The sequence below is a fragment of the Meles meles genome, chromosome 4 (assembly GCF_922984935.1).
Source record: "Meles meles chromosome 4, mMelMel3.1 paternal haplotype, whole genome shotgun sequence".
Classification (NCBI taxonomy): Eukaryota; Metazoa; Chordata; class Mammalia; order Carnivora; family Mustelidae; genus Meles; species Meles meles.
In genome coordinates, this window is record NC_060069.1 from 3,335,412 (window position 1) to 3,357,562 (window position 22,151).

General features: G+C 45.5%; 1 protein-coding gene across 4 annotated transcripts in view; it reads right to left on the reverse strand.

Moving 5' to 3' along the window:
- MRAS (muscle RAS oncogene homolog) overlaps positions 1–22,151 on the reverse strand; it is a 62,283-nt gene that overhangs the window by 15,134 nt on the left and 24,998 nt on the right. Inside the window, exon 1 of one of the 4 annotated variants that reach the window (XM_046002738.1) lies at positions 11,099–11,244. The exons of the other annotated variants lie outside the window; for them this stretch is intronic. The gene's annotated coding sequence lies outside the window, so the exon portion shown is untranslated. Of the gene's footprint in view, positions 1–11,098; positions 11,245–22,151 lie in introns of those variants that run through there. 4 annotated transcript variants of the gene reach the window in all.

Here is a 22,151-nt window from a genome sequence, read left to right on the forward strand (position 1 = left end):
GCATAAAAGGGGCCGGGGCAGAGGCGACCAGGGCATCAGTGAAGGCAGGTGTGCCCGAGAGGCAGAGGGAACAGTGAATGGGGAGACACTGAGGGCACAGGACACAGGGAATGGGGACCAACAGGAGAGAGGAGGATGGAGAGTGCCATGGGAACTCTAAACATTGGGACCCCAGCAGGGCAGGTGGAAACTGGGAGGGGCAGATGTGGTGGGGCTGAGCTGGGCCTTGTCTCGTTTGGGGTTCGTCCCTCCCCTCCACACACATACACCTGGAAGTGCCTGGGCACAGCCCCTCATCAGCAATTCTGCCTCCCAGGGAGGCTGAAGATAATGGGCAGCTGTGCTTTTAAGAAATTATGATTCCACCTGCATTTTCCATGTCTGATGTCATGAAGGTAGGAGGACTCTGGAGACAGAAAGTATTAGTCGCTGTGGGAGAAGAGGTGGGGTGTGTGTGTGTGTGTGTGTGTGTGTGTGTGTGTGTAAGAGAGCGAGTGAGAGAAGACAGAAGAGAGCCACAGAGAGGCAGAGGCAGCCAGAGGCAGCCCAACTATGGAAGGAGGAAGAAGAGAGACAGATTTTGGAGACAGTGGGTCAGTGCTGTGTACCTGTCTGGCCCGCCTCATTGTCCCCACTCAGAGGCTGTGAGCCCAGCAGTATGCCTGCGGAGGGTTTAAGTGGAAACCCCAAGGCTACTCTTAGATACTGTGGCTCTCAGAAGCCCAGCCCCCCAGGCCAGCGTGGCACGAGGTCTCCAGCAGGCGGGCAGCCAGCATGTAAGGGGCACCAGCCTGGATCCCAGTGGAGCCCTCCTCCTCTCCCAGCCCCCCTTCCTCTTCCTTCTTTTCTTCCTCCTCCTCTTCTTCCTCCTCAGGGCTTCCCGGGGGAGGCACACCCTGGCATGGGCTCAGGGCTCGGACACTGGCAGCAGCCCAGGGTACAGTCGGAGCTGTTTGGCTGAAAATGGTCCTGCCCACCATGTTCCTACTGGCAGCAGGCACCGTGCTGGGATTTTAGACACACATGCCTTCTGGATCCTCTATGTGGCCTAGAGCAAGTGTGGAAACTGAGGCCCAGGGAGTGAAAGGGATCCGCTCAAGGCCACACACTGGGAAGGGGGCCGCTCCCACTTCCCTAAGACCCAGCTGCCCCTGCCCGGCCAGGCTTTTATCTTTAGCCAGAGGGTGTGGGTCTGGCCACCCACAACCAGCCGGGCTGTGTCTCAATTCCAAGGCTTTGCTCAAGCCATGCCCTCCAACTAGAATGCCCTTTCACCAGCTGCCCCAGCTTCCCCCCAGCACGGCTGCCCTCTGCCTCCTCTCCTGAGAGCCCCAGCCTCGGACTTCTGTCTTTGAACCCTTCCTACTGTGTGTGTCCTGGGTTCTGTGAGTTCTGTGGGTTTCTCCGAGTCAGTGCCCCCAGGCCTGGCTCAGCTCCCCACCACAGGGTGGAGCTCCACAGGGGGGGAGGGGAGGGGAGCCGGGCTTTCATTTCCCTGTGTCTCTCTAAAGCTTCGGCACCCAATGCAGGTTCGAAAAGAACTTGCAGAATGACCAGACAAACCGCGTGTGCACTATAGGAAAGACAGCTGCTGCGCTCAACCAGCCCCTGCCAGCTCTAAGGGAAATCACAAAAAGGCGACCTTCACCCAACACGGTGAGGTAAGGCTTCTGGAATATGAAACAATACAGTTGAGAATTTCTAGACATAAAATGACTCCAAGACCATGCCTCGTGTTTTCTATCTTTCTCTAAACCACAGACCCATGATGGGAGGTGGGAGTGATCATGCCCATTTCACAGCAGAGTCAGGTGGGGAAGTCTATGCTCTTCCTAGGAGAAGATTCAAATAAAAATAGGCTACCTAGCTGAGCATTGGTAGTGATGGGGGCACTTGACTATTTTCCTTGTGTTCCCCTTGTGTTTGGCATGGGCTGGGTGCTGGGCAGAAGGGCTAGACCCATTGACCATGCACTGTTTCCAGAAATAGAGCTGCTTTCTTCTCCATAGCATTGGCAGGGTGTGGAAAGCCAGGCCACTTGGGACTCGCTGAGGGGGACGGGGCTAAGTCGTGGGGCGTGTAGCTGGCTCCCTGATGATGGGGAAGTTTCTCTGGCAGTGGTCCCAGACTCAACTCGCTGATTTCAGGATGGACTCAGAGGAGAAGTGCTGGCCACCAGCCCCAGGGGACACTTGCTCCTGAGGCCAGCCTCCTGCAGCTGGGGGATTGGTGTGAGGAGTCCTTGGGATACACTTTCATGAGGCCCTAGATTCCCTGACTTGGTGAACAGCTCACATGTGTGGGTGCACATTCTTTCAGGGAGACGGTCCATGGCTTTGTGGAATTCTCACAGGAGCTGGGAACACCCCACCCCCAAACGAATGTCACTTCTGGGGAGGGAAGAGTAGAAAAGAGGAGAGAGAGTAGCAGGGGCAGAGGGGCATCTCAGCTGTGTCACCAGGAACATACCAGAGAGAGCAGGTAGCCTGGGAGGGGCCTGGCAACAGAAAGGAACAGGGAGACAAAATGCTGGCCTACAACTCCATTTTGTGGGGGGAGGCAATGTTCTACAGGTGACCAGCTCAGTTTCACACTGCTAGCGAGCAAGAGAGGCAGGTTTGAACCCCGGGGTGTCTGGTGACAGCCATTTTTTTTTTTAATTTAAAGACTTTATTTATTTATTTGACAGACAGAGATCTCAAGTAGGCAGAGAGGCAGGCAGAGAGAGAGGAGAAAGCAGGCTCCCTGCTGAGCAGAGAGCCCGATGCGGGGCTCCATCCCAGGACCCTGGGATCATGACCTGAGCCGAAGGCAGAGGCTTTAACTGACTGAGCCACCCAGGCGCCCCTGACAGCCTGTGTTTGAGCAAGAACACAGCAGGGTCCCCAAGGCCTGTGAAGAGGTGCAGGTCTAAATGGAGGGGGTGGGGACAGGACACCGGAGGTCCACAGAGACAGGAGACAAGGCCTGGAGGGGATCCACCCACTCCACACCTGCCCCTGGGTGGCCACGCGTAGCTCGGGGGAGAGAGCTCATGGCTAGGCACTTGGCTCCCCTTAAAGTCCCAGCCCAACTTCTGGGGCCCTTAGGACCCCCAACAAACCTGAACACATCCCCATCCAGTCCTCTCCCACTCCCGAGGCCACTGCTTCCCGTCACCTCCCGTCCTTCAGCCTCCACTCCCAGCTGAGCATGAGAAACAGAGATCACCAGCTAAATCCCACAAGCTTCCAGATCAACGCACCTCACAGACAGCAGGAGTCTCACACAGTGCAGCAGGGGTGGGGTGGGGTGGGGTGGGGTGTGAGGCAGGCAGGGCCACTGCAGAACAGTTTTGAGTTTCCTCAAAAAGCAAAACTCAGAGTTACCATTTGACCCAGCCCTTCCGTGCCCAGGGGCAGACCCAAGAGAAGTGAAAACATATCCACACAAAAACTTGCACAAGAATGTCCAAAGCAACACTATTCTCTGACAGCCCAAAGTGGAAACAATCCAAAGACCCACCAGTGTATGAGTGGATAAAGAAAGTGTGAGGCATCTGTACATCAGAATACTATTCATATATAGAAAGGAATTCGATTCTGATACACGCTGCATAAAAACAGTCCACAGAGTGAAAGAGGCCAGTCTCAAAGGCCGCTTACTGTATGGTGCTGTTTATATATAGGAAATGTCCAGAACAGGCAAATCTGTAAAGACAGAAAGTAGATCAGTAGTTTCAGGGGCTAGGGGAAGGGGAGGGGAGGATGAGGAATGACTGCTTTAATGGGGTGAGCATTCCAAGGGGAGGCGATGGAAATGTTGGGGAATCCGTGGTGATCCAAGTGATTGCTGGTTTGTGAATCAATCAGCAGTTGTGGGTGTGCAACTGTGTGTATGTACTCAAAAGCACTCAATCGTACACTTTACATGTGAGATACAAGTCAATCAAAAACACTTGTATGAGGAAGTCCCCCCCCCCCCAACTGTTCTCTGCAGCACATACTCCACTGTCTTCTTGCTATGGGGGATGACCTGGCCCTGCTCCTGTCCGAGACCATGCCCTCCAGCCAGGCACTGGGTCCTGTCCTCTGTCCCTGAGACAAGGACACCGATGCTCTCTGACATTGTTTCTCTTTTGTTTCATTTCCACCAGTACGTAAACATACTATAATTTCTCTCACCTAAAAAATAAAATAAAGCCAGAAAAAATCAACAGTGGAAACCCTGCCCCTTGACCTCTCATCTCCTTCCAGCTACTGTCCTTTCTCTGTTCCTCTGTACAAAACACATCCCTTGACTTATCTGTTCTCACTGCCTGCTCTTCCTCTCCTCCATTCTCTCTTGAACCCACTCTCAGTGCTGATCACTCTATCAAGACTGGTCTTGTCAAGTCACTGACAACCTCTGTGTCACTAAATCCAATGAGTACGTTTCAGGCCTCATCCCTCTGGGCCATCTGCTGACACTGGAAATGGTTGATGGTTCCCTCCTTGCTGGAGAGCCTTCTTCCCTTGGCCTTGGGCCATCACTCTTCTCGGTTCTTCTACTGCAGTGACTGGTCCTGCTCTGTCCCTTTACCACCCTACCCTCTAAATGATAGGTCCCCACACTCAGTCCTGGGACCCCTTCTCTAACCACGTTTGCTTCATTGGCCGTCTCCCATCTCATAGTGCTTTACGTGTCCACTCCCAAATGTCCACCTCCAGCCTATACATCTCCCAGTACCCTTGGTACAGACTCCGACATCCATCTGCCTCTTTCACTTCTATTTCTATGAGAGAGGCACCTCAGATTTAACATGTCCAAAATTAAACTGATTCCCTCCCCCCAAAAACTCGCTTTTCACCAGTCTTCTTAATGTTGATAAACATAACGATTCTGCCAGTTGTTCAGGCCAAAGACTCTTCCCTCCTCTACCCCCACCTCACGCCTTTTACTCTATCCACAAATCCTGTTGTTTCCTCCTTCAAAACACATCAAGAAGCTAACCCTTTCTAGCTATCTCCTTCAGTGGTGTCTAGTCTGCTTGGCTTCTTAACTGGTCTCCCTGATTCTGCCCTGATTCCTCTATGGCCTATTCTCTGCTCCTTTTAAAACATCAGTGGGACTCTATCTCCCCTCTGCTCAAAACCCCCCAATGGCTTCTTATTTTTCTACATTAACCTATGAGATCAGTGCCTCCCAGCTGTCTCTCTGACCTCTCCCATTAGTGCCGCCTTACTTGCTCTGCACCCTGGCCTCCTACTAGTCCCCCAAAAGCCCATACCCCTGCCTCAGGGCCTTTGCAACTGATGCTCTCTGGGTCTAAGATTCTCTTCCTTCAGGAATAAGCACAGCTTTATCCTTCACATCTCTGGGGCGCCTGGGTGGCTCAGTGGGTTAAAGCCTCTGCCTTTCGCTCAGGTCATGATCTCAGGGTCCTGGGATCGAGCCCCGCATCGGGCTCTCTGCTTGGCGGGGAGCCTGCTTCCTCCTCTCTCTCTCTCTGCCTGCCTCTCTCCCTACTTGTGATCTCTGTCAAATAAATAAAATCTTAAAAAAAAAAATCCTTCACATCTCTGCTCCAATATCACTTTATCAGGTGCTTTGGACATTCTTATGCAAGTTTTTGTGTGGATAGGTTTTCGCTTCTCTTGATCAGCCTGTGTAGGATAGCAACCCCTTCCTCGCTGTCTGTTTCCTTGACTGTGCCTTATTCTCCTTCATAGTATTTTTCACCACTTGACACATTACATATTGCTTCTGCTCTGTCCCTCCTCTCTTAACAGAAGCTTCATGACACCTGGGACTTGACTGTCAAATGCTGCCTCCTTAGAGCCCAAAAGAGAGCCAGGCACATGGCAAGTACCCCAATCTGTTTGTTGAATGAATTAGTGAACTCACCCATGTACACAAAACTCAGAGGCCAATCCACACATCACTGGAGAGGGGAGGGGGTAGCTCCAAGTCAGGGGCTCGTGTCTCACTCCTGGAGCTCCCAGGAAGTGGGCAGAGGGATTGACTCTCATGCACCTGTGATAAAGCCTGTTCCTGAGAACACCAAGCCACCGTTCTGACTAGTACCGTAAGTCATATCTGAACAATGACAGCAGTGATAGGCATCTCCCAAGGCCTGCTATGTGCCATGCCCCTAAGGTTCCTTATTCCCTCCCTCACCCAATAAATAGGTTCCACCTCCAGGCTGGCATTGGAGAAACGATGGTGGACAAAGGACAGTTCTCCCTCAAGGAGCTTGTAATTTGTATTGCTTCATTTACTCTTTGCAACAACTCTGAGCGTACATCCCATGTGGGACACAAGCCCCACCAATGAGGACACATGGTCTTGGTCCAGAGGCTGTCTGTGCCTGAGGGAAAGAACCACTGGGTCAAGGGGTCAAGGTGACAGCAGGCAGGCCGTGGCTGCGCTGGGGCCCGGGGCAGGTGGCTTCACACTCTGCATGGGCAGACCGGGAAGATCTCAAACTTACCAACCGGGCTGGTGCACTCGGCTCAAACAGGTCTCATGACTAAGAGAATCAGCATGAAGTTCTGAAGTCAGGGCAAAACCCAAAGGTAACTGCCCGAGTACAGGACCTGTCAGCAGTGTGAGAGGAACTCTGCCTGGGATTTGGGGTGCAAATCCCCGGACTGCCTCCAGGCTGCACTGTGACTTTGCTGGGCATACATCATCATCACGCAGCCTTGCCGGGCTGACCCTAGGTCACTGGCTGATGGGGGGATCCCCTCAGCTCCCAGGCCTGCAGGTGGGGTTAAGCTGGCACAGAACAAGAGTAAGATCCTTCTCTTCGGGGTCAGAGGAAGGGGGCGCTCATCAGTTGGGTGACCTTGGACACGCTATTACCCCTCGCTGACTCCTGGTCCTCCCCTGCAGGGCCTGACCGATTGGAGGACTGCTGGACAGGCGCTGGAGCAGGAAGTCAGGGTCCCCGGGGGAAGGGCCCTTGGGGTCACAGGAAAGCAGCTCTGTCTTATGTGATTTTCCAACAGCACCGACAGAGTTCACGTTTACCACTCTATTGGCTATCAGGGCAGTGCCGGGGCACACTGGCAGAGGCTGGGTTATACTCACCTGGAAGCTAGAGACACTGATCTCCATGAGACACAAGTGTTACAAGGAGGAAACACAACCCTCCCTGTCAAGCCCCGAGCACAGGTTCTGGTCTTCCAGAAAAGTCTGGTCAGGAGTAACCATTCCTCCACTGCTGGGAAGTGGAAGGAGCCACAGTGAGGGAGGGTTTGGGAGGTCGATCTGGCTTCGGTACACCGGGAGGCACTGCCTGAGGCAGCTCACAGATGAGTGAGCTGCACATTCCTGGAGGCATGCAAGCAGTGATGGCTGACGGAGCCAGGATAAAGGGTCAGGTTGAGGCCTGGAGGGCTAGATTTCATAATCTGAGGCCAGTGGACATGTTCCCTTATAAAAGAAAAAAGGGGGAATTCCTCCTGCATCACTGCTAGCAGGAAAAAGGGAGGATGGCTGGACAGGTAGAAGGACAGGGCAGCTCCGCCTGTACCCCATTCTCAGCTGGGGGGCCCTGGGGAAATGCTTCCTCAGAAGCTGACTCTCCAATTAAAGCCTCTAGACCAGAAAAGTACACTTGATAAATGTTCCTTTTACTCTCGCTGCCCTTCCAATGTCCTCCTTCCCTCCCCCTCTCCAGAAAGAATGTGGATTCAAGTGTTCAGGGGAAAGCCAGGTCCAGGCTGCTCCGAGAAGACAACAGCACTTGTGTCTGAGGTTTGGGCAGAAGCCAGGGTGGAAACGTCCCAGCTTCGGAGGGTGCAGGAGAAGAGCTGGAGCCTTACTCTTTGCAAAGCCCTCGCTATTGCTGGGGAGACAGGGGGACAGAGAGGCTGCAGAGCTGAGCCTAGGAGTCCCAGCAGGAAGAGGTAGAGGGAGATCCAGGGCCTAATGTTGTTCTCTGTTGGTGGACAGAAGATGCCAGGTTGGGCAGAGGGCAGGACCAGGAGGCCATATAGGAGAGAAGGCCTAGAAACACCTGCTCCTACTCTAAGTGGGCAGAGGATCTGCTCAACATCCTACACCACAGGACCAAGGCCTGGGTCAAAACAGGAGCAGCAGGACAGGATGGGGGATGTGCCCTGAGGAGCCAAGAGGCCCCAGGCCTGGCTCAGCCACTAGCTAGGTCTGACCTCAGGCCAGGCCCTTCTCCACCTGCACCAGTTTCCTCAGGTGTAAAGTGAGGAAGGTGATAGCCTAGAGCTCAGGAGCCTTCCAGTCCTAGCCTAACAGGAAAAATAGGCACACGAGAACTCCAAGATGAAAACATGTGAATGCATGGATTAGAAGAAATCTTTGTACACTCGTGTGTACAACAGCAGTATTCACAAAAGCCAAAAAGCGGATACAGCCCCTGTGTCCATTGCTGGATGAATGGGCAAACAAATGTATATGCATGTGTATATACACACACATGCGCAGTGGAATATTATACAGTCTTTAAAAAGAAGGAATGCTGACACACGTTGTAATGTGGATGAGCCTTGAAGACGCTGCGCTAAGTGAAATAAGCTGGTCATGAGAGAAGGAGTCCTGTACGCGTCCGCATATGGGAGGTACTTGGGGTGGCCAACTTCGAAGAGATGGCACGTGGCGTGGCCGTTGCCGGGCCTGGGGGAGGGGAGCAGGAGTTATCACTGTGCGCACAGAGTGGCGGTCCAAGATGACCGGCAGTGGTGGTGACGACAGAGCAGTGTGGACTTAACAGCACAGAGCTGGGCCCTGAAAAATGGTTACAACGGTCAGTTTTATGTATATTTTACCCCTCACACACAAAAAACCCCCACAAGAATAAATACAAAATTTCCGGATTCTGCTTAGGCTTGGTTCTTCCTGATCCATGAAACATGAGAACTGAGGTCAGGTGAGTCCTATAGCTAAAAGCCAGTGTGAGAGGGGGTCCAAAGTCAGGGACCAGACGAGAGGGCTGGAGAGCTGGGAGGTGGGGAAGCTGATGTAAGCCCACAGAAGAGTGGTAGGCACCAGACTCGGAGGAGATACTTCCAGAAATGGGCCTGCAACAATGACAGGTGAGATGGGGGTCCTGAAGCTCTGGGGGAGGAACTGAGAGCAAACCTGCTCCAAAGCCTGAGGGTCCCAGACAAGGAGAGCATGGCTGCTGGCCCCTGAGGTTGGCTGCCTCCCGTGTTTTATTTTCTGGGCGAACCAGGGCAATGAGGTCCCTTGAAAGAAAGCTAGAAACAAGTTTGTAGGTAAGCAGGAAGCCTGTGAGAATCCTCAGCCACCACAAAGAAGGCTCTTTGAGCAAGCTGAGGAAGGGGACCCGGCCCTCTGAGGGAGCCTGGGGGAGTTGTGAGAAGGACGGGTGAGGGTGTCTGTTGATCCTGTAATCCCGGCCACACTCCCCTCTCCCCAGGATTTCAGCGCCCATTCCCAGAGCCCTAGGGATCAGTGTGTGAGGTGGGAGGGGATTTCCCTACCCAGTCAGACTAGGACAGAATCCAGGACACAAAGGGGCGTTCAAGCCATTGCTAGCTCTGTGAATCTCTCTGTGCTTTACTTTTATGCCAATAACAGCAGCAGCCGGCATAACAGTGCTGGAAGGATTAAAAGAGAGCATATTCAAAGTGCTCGGCACTGGGCTTCCGCAGAGTCATTGCACAATACATATCATTATTGCCCTCATAATTGACCTTCTCCTCATCAACGTCATGGTCAAGCTGCCATGTTCTTGCTCTTCCTGAATACAGAAGAAGAACAATCCAGAGCTCAGAGCACTTGGAAGACTCCCCAGGCCTTGCCCCTCCCCCAGGATGGTATGGTCTCCAGGGAGACATGATGTCCGGACTCTGGATGCCCCTGGGAAAGTCCTGTCTATTCCAGGACCGCGAATCACCCCAGAAGAGTCTAGCCCCAGAAGGTGCCAGAGTTATATTCATGCTTACATACAACCAGTCTTTGATTAAAGTTCCCCAAATATGGGGCATCCTTTTAAATGCCAGACTAATTGATATTTAGCTGTAATGTTTTAAGCCTTCCTTTTCTTAATACAAGACATATTTGAGTGGAGAAGTATACTAATCTGGGAATCTGGTATCTGTGCCCAGCAGGCGCTGTGTGGGCAGTGCCCTAAATTAGGCTTGATTCAGGTGGCAGATTTGGAGGCATAGCACCCAAGGGAGCCCAGATGCTTCAGAACAAAAGCTTTGCAAGTTCATGATTATTAAGTAATGCTTTGGCCATGCTTCCCTTGTCCCTGCTGTTGCAACTGCTATAAATGTTATCACTGGGGTGCCTGGGTGGCTCAGTGGATTAAGCCGCTGCCTTCGGCTCAGGTCATGATCTCAGGGTCCTGGGACCGAGCCCTGAGTCGGGTTCCCCTGCCGGTTCCCTGCTTCCACTCTCTCATTCTTGCCCTCTCAAACAAACAAACAAACGAACACAACCCCTTAAAAAGATATATCATTTAAAAAAATGTTATCACAAAATCTTCCTAAAAATCACCCCTGAAAAATTTTCCCCCCTCCAGAAACTAATTTAATACACCCAGACTTACTTTAAGAAAAAATTAGAGAGGGGAGAGGAGTCCAGATGGCAGAGGAGTAGCAGACTGAGATGACATCAGGTCGCAGGAGTTCAGCTAGACAGTTATCAAACCATTCTGAACACCTACAAACCCAACGGGAGATGGAAGAGAAGAAGAGCAGCAATTCCAGAAACACAAAATCGACCACGTTCTGAAAGGTAGGACTGGCGGAGAAGTGAATCCGAAGCAACGGGAAGATAACCGCGGGGGGGGGGGGGGCTGGCTCCCGGCAAGTGGCGGAGCAACGGAGCACAAAATCAGGACTTTTAGATGTCTGCTTTACTGAGGGACATTGCTCCAGAGGCTACGTGGGGGTAGAGCCCTTGCAGGGACAGTGTGGTCTCAGGTCCTGCGGGGTCACAGAGGGATCAGAGGTGTCTGAGTGTCGCAGAGCTCGCAGGTATTAGAGTGGGGAAGCCGGCTACAGAGACGGAGCCAAGGACTGAGCTCTCAGCTCGGGGTGACCTTGAACAGTGATCTCTGGCACAGTTGGACCACTGCTCTTTGAGCAGGGACCCCACAAGTAGTAGAACTGGGGAGACTCACCTTCCTTCTCTGGAGGCAGGAATCTGCTAGGTTTGGAGACTCCGAATGGGGCCGTGTGCCAGAGACGGAAACACTTGGTCACAGGCCGGGCGCGGCCGGAGACCAGGGCAACAGGAGTGATTAAGCACTTTTCTCCGAGGGTGCACTGAGGAGTGGGGCCTGGAGCTCTCAGCTCCTCCTGGCCAGAGACTGGGAGGCGCCATTCTCATTCCCGTCCTCCAGAACTCTACGGAAAGCGTTCAGGGAACAAAAGCTCCCTAGAGCGAATCCCAAGCAGAGTACTTAGCCCAGCCCCTGGCAGGGCAGCTTATTCAGCCTCAGGCAAAGACATTTCAGAATCACTACAACAGGCCCCTCCCCTAGAAGATCAGCAAGAACGCCCAGCCCAGCCAAGACCAAGCTCGCTGATCAAGGATAAAAGCAGAATTCCAGAGGAGGGGAAAGCAAAGCATGGAATTCATGGCTTTCTCCCCATGATTCTTTAGTCTTGCAAATTTAATTAAATTGTTTTAATTTTATTTTTTCTTATTCTACTTTTTAAACTTTTCCTCTTTCCTCTTTTAACGTTTTTTAACTAGTTTATCTTAACAATACCTTTCTTTAAAAAAAACTTTTTAAACCTTCATTAATATAGTCATATTTTATCCTTCATTGTATCTAACTTTATTTTTTGTATACATATAGGACTTTTTCTTCTAAAAATTTTGGGGTACAATTTCTTCTAATAGATCAAAATGTACCCTAAATCTAGCACAGGGCTTTGTTCTAGTCTCCAGCCTGAGCAAATTCTCTCCACTTTCTTTTTCTTTTTCCAACCAACTTATATTATCAATTCCTTTTTTAGAATTTTTAATTTTCATCCTTACAGTCATATTCCATCCCTTCATCATGTTTACCCTTATTTGTGTACATATATAAGTTTTTCTTTCTTTAAAATTTTGGGAGGTAGTTTCTTCTAAGAGAATAAAATACACCCAAAATCAAGTAGGTGGCTCCGTTCTATTCCCCAGTCTGATATATATAAATATATATATATATATATTTTTAATTTTTTAAAAAATTCTTTTTAACCCCTTTCTTCTCCCCCTGATTTGGGGTGTCTTCTGATTTGGTTAGCATACATTTGTCTGGTGTCTTGGCCACCATTTTGGTATTTTATTCTCTCATTCATATATTCTCATCTGGATAGAATGACAAGGCAGAAAAACTCACCACAAAAAAAAAGAACAAGAGACAGTACTGAAGGCTAGGGACCTAATCAACACAGACATTGGTAATAGGTCAGATCTAGAGTTCAGAATGATGATTCTCAAGGTGCTAGCTGGGCTTGAAAAAGGCATGGTAGATATAAGAGAAACCCTTTCTGGAGAAATAAAAGCCGTTTCTGGAGAAATAAAAGAACTAAAATCTAACCAAGCTGAAATCAAAAAAGTTATTACTGAGGTGCAAGCAAAAATGGAGGCTCTTACTGCTAGGATAAATGAGGCAGAAGAGAGAATTATTGATATAGAAGACTAAATGACAGAGAATAAAGAAGCTGAGCAAAAGAGAGACAAAGAACTACTGGGCCATGAGGGGAGAATTTGAGAGATAAGTGATACCATAAGACAAAACAATATTAGAATAACTGGGAATCCAGATGAAGAAGAAAGAGAGAGGGGGGCAGAAGGTATATTGGAGTGAATTATTGTAGAGAATTTCCCTAATATGGCAAAGGGAACAAGCACCAAAATCCAAGAGGCACAGAGAAACCCCCTCAAAATCAATAAAAATAGGCCTACACCCCATCATCTTATAGTAAAACTTACAAGTCTTAGTGACAAAGAGAAAATCCTGAAAGCAGCTCAGGACAAGAAGTCTGTAACATACAATGGCAAAAATATTAGACTGGCAGCAGACTTATCCACAGAGACCTGGCAGGCCAGAAAGAACTGGCATGACATATTCAGAGTACTAAATGAGAAAAACCTGCAGCCAAGAATGCTATATCCAGCTAGACTATCTTTCAGTATAGAAGGAGAAATAAAAAGCTTCCAGGACAAACAAAAACTAAAAGAATTTGTAAATACCAAACAAGCATTACATGAAATATTGAAAGGGGTCCTCTAAGCAAAGAGAGAGCCTAAAAGAAAGGAACAGAGACAATATATAGTAACAGTCACCTTACAGGCAATACAACGGCACTAAATTCATATCTTTCAATAGTTACCCTGAATGTAAATGGGCTAAATGCCCCAATCAAAAGACACAGGATATCAGAATGGATAAAAACAACAACAACATGGGGCGCCTGGGTGGCTCAGTGGGTTAAGCCGCTGCCTTCGGCTCAGGTCATGATCTCGGGGTCCTGGGATCGAGTCCCGCATCGGGCTCTCTGCTCAGCAGGGGCCCGCTTCCCTCTCTCTCTCTCTGCCTGCCTCTCTATCTACTTGTGATCTCTCTCTGTCAAATAAATAAAACAAAAATTTAAAAAACAACAACAACAACAACACATCATCATCAATATGCTGTCTACAAGAAACTCATTTTAGACCCAAAGGCACCTCCAGATTTAAAGTGAGGGTGTGGAGGGGTGCCTGGGTGGCTCAGTGGGTTAAGCCTCTACTTTTGGCTCAGGTCATGATCTTGGGGTCCTGGGATCAAGCCCCACATCGGGCTCTCTGCTCAGCAGGGAGCCTGCTTCACCCTCTCTCTCTGCTTGCCTCTCTGCCTACTTGTGATCTCTCTCTGTGTCAAATAAATAATAAAATCTTTTAAAAAATAAAAAAAAAAAGTGAGTGGGTGGAAAACAATTTACTATGCTAATGGAGATCAAAAGAAAGCTGGGTGGCAATTGTTATATCAGGTAAATTAGATTTTAAGCCAAAGACTATAATACGAGATGAGGAAGGACATTATATCATACTCAGTCTGTCCAAAAAGAAGATCTAACAATTTTAAATATCTAGGCCCCTAACATGGAGCAGCCAATTATATAAACCAGTTCATAACAAAATCAAAGAAACACATTGACAATAATACAATAATAGAGAGGACTTTGGGGTGCCTGGGTGGCTCAGTGGGTTAAGCTTCTGCCTTCAGCTCAGGTCATGATCCCAGGGTCCTGGGATCAAGCCCCGTATTGGGCTCTCTGCTCAGCAGGGATCCTGCTTCCCCCTTCTCTCTCTGCCTGCCTCTCTGTCTGCTTGTGATCTCTGTCTGTCAAATAAATAAATAAAAATCTTCAAAAAAAAAATAGTAGAGGACTTTAACACCCCCCTCACTGAAATGGACAGATCATCTACACAAAAGACAGATCATCTACACAAGGAAATAAAGGCCTTAAATGACACACTGGACCAGATGGACATCACAGATAAATTCAGAACATTCCATCCCAAAGCAACAGAATACACATTCTTCTCTAGTGCACATGGAACCTTCTCCAGAATAGATCACATCCTGGGTCACAAATCAGGTCTTAACCGGTACCAAAAGATTGGGATCATTCCCTGCATATTTTCAGACCACAATGCTCTGAAGCCAGAACTCAATAACAAGAGGAAAGTTGGAAAGAACTCAAATACATGGAGGCTAAAGAGCATCCTACTAAAGAATGAAGGGGTCAACCAGGAAATTAAAGAAGAATTGAAAACATTCATGGAAACAAATGATAATGAAAACACAACCGTTCAAAATCTGTGGGACACAGCAAAGGCAGTCCTGAGAGGAAAGTATATAGTGATACAAGCCTTCTCAAGAAACAAGAAAAGGTCTCAAATACACAACCTAACCCTACACCTAAAGGAGCTGGAGAAAGAACAGCAAAGAAAGGCTAAACCCAGCAGGAAAAGAGAAATCATAAAGATCAGAGCAGAAATCAATGAAATAGAAACCAAAGAACAATAGAACAAATCAATGAAACTAGGAGCTGGTTCTTTGAAAGAATTAATAAGATTGATAAACCCCTGGCCAGACTTATCAAAAAGAAAAGAGAAAGGACCCAAATTAATAAAATCATGAATGAAAGAGGAGAGATCACAACCAACACCAAAGAAATACAAACAATTATAGGAATGTATTATGAGCAACAATATGGCAGCAAATTTGATAAGCTGGTAGAAATGGATGCATTCCTAGAGACATATAAACTACCAACACTGAACCAGGAAGAAATAGAAAACCTGAACAGACCCATAGCCAGTAAGTAGATTGAAGAAGTCATCAAAAATATCCCAACAAACTAGAGCCCAGGGCCAGATGGCTTCTCAGGGGGATTTCTACCAAACATTTAAAGAACAATTAACACTTATTCTCCTGAAACTGTTCCAAAAAATAGAAATGGAAGGAAAACTTCCAAACTCATTTTAGGAGGCCAGCATTACCTTGATCCCAAAACCACACAAAGACCCCACATCATCAATATCCTTGATGAACACAGATACAAAAGTCCTCACCAAAATACTAGCCAATAGGATACAACAGTACATTAAAAGGATTATTCACCACGACCAAGTGGGATTTATTCCTGGCCTGCAAGGTTGGTTCAACATCCGCAAATCAATCAATGCGATACAATACATTAATAAAAGAAAGAACAAGAACCATATGATACTCTCAATAGATGCTGAAAAAGCATTTGACAAAGTACAGCATCCTTTCTTGATCAAAATTCTTCAAAGTGTAGGCATAGAGGGTACATACCTCAATATCATCAAAGCCACCTATGAAAAACCCACAGCGAATATCATTCTCAATGGAGAATAACCAAGAGTTTTTCCACTAAGGTCAGGAACACGGCTGGGCTGTCCATTATCACCACTGCTGTCTCAGCAATCAGACAACAAAAAGAAATTATAGGCATCCAAATCAGCAAAGAAGTCAAACTAACCCTTTTTGCGGATGACATGACACTTTATGTGGAAAACCCAAAAGACTCCACTCCAAATCTGCTAGAGCTTGTACAGGAATTCAGTAAAGTGTCAGGATATAAAATCAATGCACAGAAATCAGTTGCATTTCTGTACACCACCACAAGACAGAAGAAAGAGAAATTAAGGAGTCGATCCCATTTACAACTGCACCCAAAACAGTAAGATACCAAGGAATAAACCTAACCAAAGAGGCAAAGAATCTGTACTCAGAAAACTATAACGTACTCATGAATGAAATTGAGGAAGACACAAAGAAATGCAAAAATGTTCCATGCTCACGGATTAGAAGAACAAATATCGTGAAAATGTCTATGCTACCTAAAGCAATCTACATGTTTAATGCAATCCCTATTAAAATACCATCAATGGAACAAATAATCCTAAAATTTATATGAAACCAGAAAAGACCTTGAATAGCTAGAGGAATGTTGAAAAAGAAAGCCAAAGTTGGTGGCATCACAATTCCAGAGTTCAAGCTCTATTACAATGCTGTCATCATCAAGACAGCATGGTACTGCCACAAAAACAGACACATAGATCAGTGGAACAGAATAGAGCATAGAGAGCCCAGAAATAGACCCTCAACTCTATGGTCAACTAATCCTCGACAAAGCAGCAAAGAATGTTCAATGGAAAAAAGACAGTCTCTTCACCAAATGGTGTTGGGAAAATTGGACAGTCACATGCAGAAAAATAAAACTGGACCATTTCGTTATACCACACACAAAAATAGACTCAAAATGGATGAAAGACCTCAATGTGAGAAATGAATCCATCAAAATCCTTGAGGAGAACACAGGTAGCAACTTCTTTGACCTCAGCAGCAGCAACTTCTTCCTAGAAACATTGCCAAAGGCAAGGGAAACAAGGGCAAAAATGAACTACTGGGACTTCATCAAGATCCAAAGCTTTTGCACAGCAAAGAAAACAGTCCACAAAACCAAAAGACAACTGACAGAATGGGAGAAGATATTTGCAAATTACATATCAGATAAAGGGCTAGTATCCAAAATTATAAAGAACTTATCAAACTCAACACCCAAAGAACAAATAATCCAATCAAGAAATGGGCAGAGGACATGAATAGACATTTCTGCAAAGAAGACATCCAGATGGCCAACAGACACATGAAAAAGTGCTCCACGTCACTCGGCATCAGGGAAATACAAATCAAAACCACAATGAGATATCACCTCACACCAGTCAGAATGGCTAAAATGAACAAGTCAGGAAACGACAGATGCTGGCAAGGATGCAGAAAAAGGAGAACCCTCCTACACTATTGGTGGGAATGCAAGCTGGTGCAGCCACTCTGGAAAACAGCATGGAGGTTCCTCCAAAATTTGAAAATAGAGCTACTTTAGGACCTAGCAATTGCACTACTAAAGATACAAATGTAGTGATCTGAAGGGGCACGTGCACCCACATGTTTATAGCAGCAATGTCCACAATAGCCAAACTATGGAAAGAACCTAGATGCCCATCAACAGATGAATGGATAAAGATTTGATATATATATGGGGTGCCTGGGTGGCTCAGTGGGTAAAAGCCTCTGCCTTCAGCTCAGGTCATGATCCCAGGGTCCTGTGATCGAGCCCCACGTCGGGCTCTCTGCTCCGCAGGGAGTCTGCTTCCTCCACTCTCTCTGCCTGCCTCTCTGCCTAGTTGTGATTTCTCTCTGTCAAATAAAAAAAAAATAATAAATAAAAAAAAAGATTTTATATATATATATATATATATATATATATATATATATATATATATATACACACAATGGAGTACTATCCATCAAAAGAAATGAAATCTTGCCTTTTGCAACGATGTGGGTGGAACTAAGAGGGTATTATTCTGAGCAAAATAAGTCAATCAGAGAAAGACAATTATCATATAATCTCTCTGATATGAGGAATTTGAAGGCAATGTGGGGGGTTTGGGGAGCAGGGAAAGAAAAAATGAAACAAGATGGGATCAGGAGGGAGACAAACCATAAGTGACTCTTAATCTCACAAAACAAACTGAGGGTTGGTTGCTGGGGGGTGCGGTATGGAGAGGGTGGTTGGGTTACGGCACTGGAGAGGTTATGTGCTATGGTGAGTGCTGTGAAGTGTGTACGCCTGAACGATTCACAGACCTGTTCTCCTGGGGCAAGTAATATATGTTAATAAAAAAATTAAAATTAAAAAAAATTTTTTTTAAAGAAAAGAGAAGTCAATATGGCTGCATAGAGAAATAATATTTACTGAGCTTCAACAATGTACCAGGCATGGTATTACTCTCTCCTACATGCATTAGGCAATGTGTTTCAGAATATTTTCTGTGGAAATAGCCCAGAATGATGTGCAAAAAGTAGTCCTTTGGGAAACCCTAAGGATAATATACCCACCAATATATCTCCAATATTATGTTTGTATATGGACGATTCTTTGAAGTCCAACAATAAAAAAAACTGTTTATATTTCTTTAACTCAGTATATCCCAAAGTGTGGTATATATTCGAATGGGTAATACATGAGATGATTTTAGAAAGTGCATAAATATAAGTTTTATATTTTAGTGGTTATATATATTTATTTTATAATACAACTAGCACATTAAACCTATGACTGCACATACATTGTCCAGGACTCATTTATTCATTCATTCATTCATTCATTTCACACACATTTACTGAGGACCAGTGTTCTGAACACTGAGAATAGAGCAGTAAATAAAATTAAGTCCCTACTCTCAAAAATTTATATTTTATTGGGGAACAACAGAAACTCAAACAAATAAATATATTGAACAAATATAAATATATGTTCAACAGTAAAAGGTAGAATAAAGAAAAAGAGTTGTTCAAAGGGACAGAATGTTGAGGGTGGGGGGTTTGGGGACTAGTAGAGATGGTCTGGTCAGGGAAGACCTCCTTGATAAAGTTAACATTTGGGTGGAGACCTACGCGAAGTGAGAACATATTTCTGAAGGAAGCACATTCTAGGCAGAGAGAATACCAAATACAAAGCTCTGAGGTGGGAGTGTGCTTGGTTCCTGGTGAACTAGTTAAAGATTCAGGGCTGCAGACAAACCCTGAAGAATGGTGCTTTTAAAAATTAAGATATAGGGCACATGGGTGGCTCAGAGGATTAAGCCTCTGCCTTCAGCTCAGGTCATGGTCTCAGGGTCCTGGGGTTGAGCCCCGCGTTGGGCTCTCTGCTTGGTTGGGAGCCTGTTTCTCTCTCTCTCTCTCTGCCTGCCTCTCTGCCTACTTGTGATCTCTCTCTCTGTGTCAAATAAATAAAATCTTTTTAAAAAATTAAGATATAATGAAAAATACCACAATATCCCTCCTTTTAATGTAAACAGTTCAGTATATATATATATATATATACACACACACACACACACACACACACACACACACACACACACACATATATATATATATAGTTGTCACATTTTTTTTTTTGAAGTGATGATTTGGTACTGGTTCTGACCAGGATAGAGTAACAAGGACCAGATCTGTCTTCTCGCCTGAAACAACCAAAAATCAGACAAAATAACAGACATTCATAAAACATTCCACCCAACAATGGCAGAATACCCATTCTTTTTGGGTGTACATGGAACATCTAGCCAGAGAGACCAAATCCTGGGTCATAAAACAAGACTCAATGAGTTTTAAATAATATACTGTATGTTCTTTGACATAATGAAAATAAAATAGAAACCAATGACAGAAGGATCTCTGGAAAATTCCTAAATATACTTGAATACTAAATGTTTCCAAATAACCTATGGGTCAAAGATGATCTCAAAAGGGAAATTAGAAAGTATTTTGAACTGAATGGAAATGAAGACATAGTGTATTAGAATAGCTTGAATGCTGCTAAAGAAGTAGTTGGGAGGAATTTAGCACCAAATGAATATCTTGGAAAAGAAGAAATGTTCCAGTTAATGACCTCAGATTCCATTTTAAAAAGTTAGAGAAGAACAAATTAATTCCAAAATAGACAGACAAAAGGAAATAATGCAGGTAAGAGTGGAAATCAATAAAACCAAATGGGAAAAGTCAAAGGACTCAAGAGCTGGTTTTCTCGTGATAATCAATGATGTTGCTTCATCTCTAGCCTGCCTGATTAGGGAAAGGGGGAACACACAAATTAACAATATCGGGAATAAGAAAGGCGACATCACCATGAACTCTACTATTGTTAAGAAAATAATAAGCGAATATCATGAACAACTTTATGTCAGTAAATTTGGTAACTCTGATGAACTGAACAACTTTTTGAAAGATACAAACTACCAAAACTCACTGAAAAAGAAACAGACAACCTGAATGGCCATAGATTTATTAAAGGAATTGAATTTGAAGGTAAAAATCTTCTGACAAAGAAAACTCCAACCTCAGATGTCCTCATAGGTGAATTCTACTACACATTTAAGAAAGAAATAGTACCAATTTTATTCAAACTCTTCCAGAAAACTGAAGAAGAGAGCATACTTCTCAATTCATTCGATAAAGCCAGCATTACTCAGACATAAGAAGAAAACCAAGAAAGACCAAGATACCTCTCAAGAACATAGAGGCAAAAATTCTAAACAAAATTTTAACAAATAAAAGCCAACAATACGTAAAAGGAGAATACATTGTAGCCAGGTGGGATTTATCCCAGGGATACAATGTTGGTTTCACATTAGAAAAATTAATGTGATTTCCCACATTGACATACTAAAAAAGAAACACCATCTGCGTATGTCAGCAGACACACACGACGCATTTGACAAAAGCCAACATCTACACCTCATAAAAATTCTCAGCAAACTAGAAATGAAAAGGAACTTCCCCAGCCTGATAAAGGGGATATATAAAAAACTTACAGCTAAATCATACTTAGTGCTGAAAGACTGAAAAGGAAAGATCTCCTTAAGATCAAGAGCAAGACAAGTATGTTTTTCGTCAGTGAAATAAGGCAAGAAAAAGAATCAGAAGCCATCCAGATCGGAAAGAAGTAAAACTATCTTTACTCACAGAAGTGACCATCTCTGCAGAAAATCCAAAGGAATCCACAAGAGCCACTAGAATAAGTGAGTTTAGTAAGGTTGCAAGTTACAGTTCACATACAAAATGTTCCTGTGTTTCTACATATCAGCAAAAATCAATTCCAAACTGAAATGAAGGGGTGCCCAGATGGCTCAATTGTTAAGCATCTGCCTTTGGCTCAGGTCACGATCCCCGGGTCCTGGGATCGAGCCCCACATCAGGCTCTCTGCTCCGTGGGATGCCTGCTTCTCTCTCTCCCACTCCTCCTGCTTGTATTCCCTCTCTCACTGTGTCTCTCTCTGCCAAATAAATAAATAAATAAATAAAATCTTTTTTTTAAAAACTGAAATAAAAAAGCGGTATCATTTGTAATACAGACTGTGTATATAAATCTGACAGAATACACAGAGACCTATGCAGGCAAGTCTACAAGAACAACTGATGGGGGAATTAGAGAAGACCTAAGAATATGGAGAAATACCGTACTCATGGGGTGGGAGGCTCAACATTGTTAGGGTGTCAATGCTTCTCAAATCTATAAATCTGTATAGACTTAACACACTCTCAGTCTAAAATCTAAAATGTTTGAATTTAACTGATTCTAAAATTCATATGGAAATGCAAAGGACCTAGATGGGCCAAAGCAACGTTGAAAAAGAACAAAATTAGGGATTTAATGGGATGTGATTTTAGGACTTATTATAAGGCTATGGTTATCAAGACAGTGTGGTATTGATGCTAAGTGTCACAATGATCAAACAGAATGTAAGAACAACTAATTTTCATCAAAGGTACAAAGGCAGTTCAGTAGCGAAAGGACAACCTTTTCCACAAATAGTTCTGGAACAATTGCATCTCCATATACAAACAACCAAACCAAACCAAACCAAACTAAACTAAACCTTTTTCCATATCTCACACTATATACAAAAATTAACTCGGGGTGGATCATAAACCTAAATACAGAGCCTAAAGCCATTAGACAGCTAGAAGAAAACACAGGTGAAAAGCTTTGTGACCTTGCGTTGGGCCAATATTATAGACATGATACCAAAAGCACAGTCCATAAAAGAACAAACTGATAAATGGGACCTCCTCAAAATTAAAAACTCTA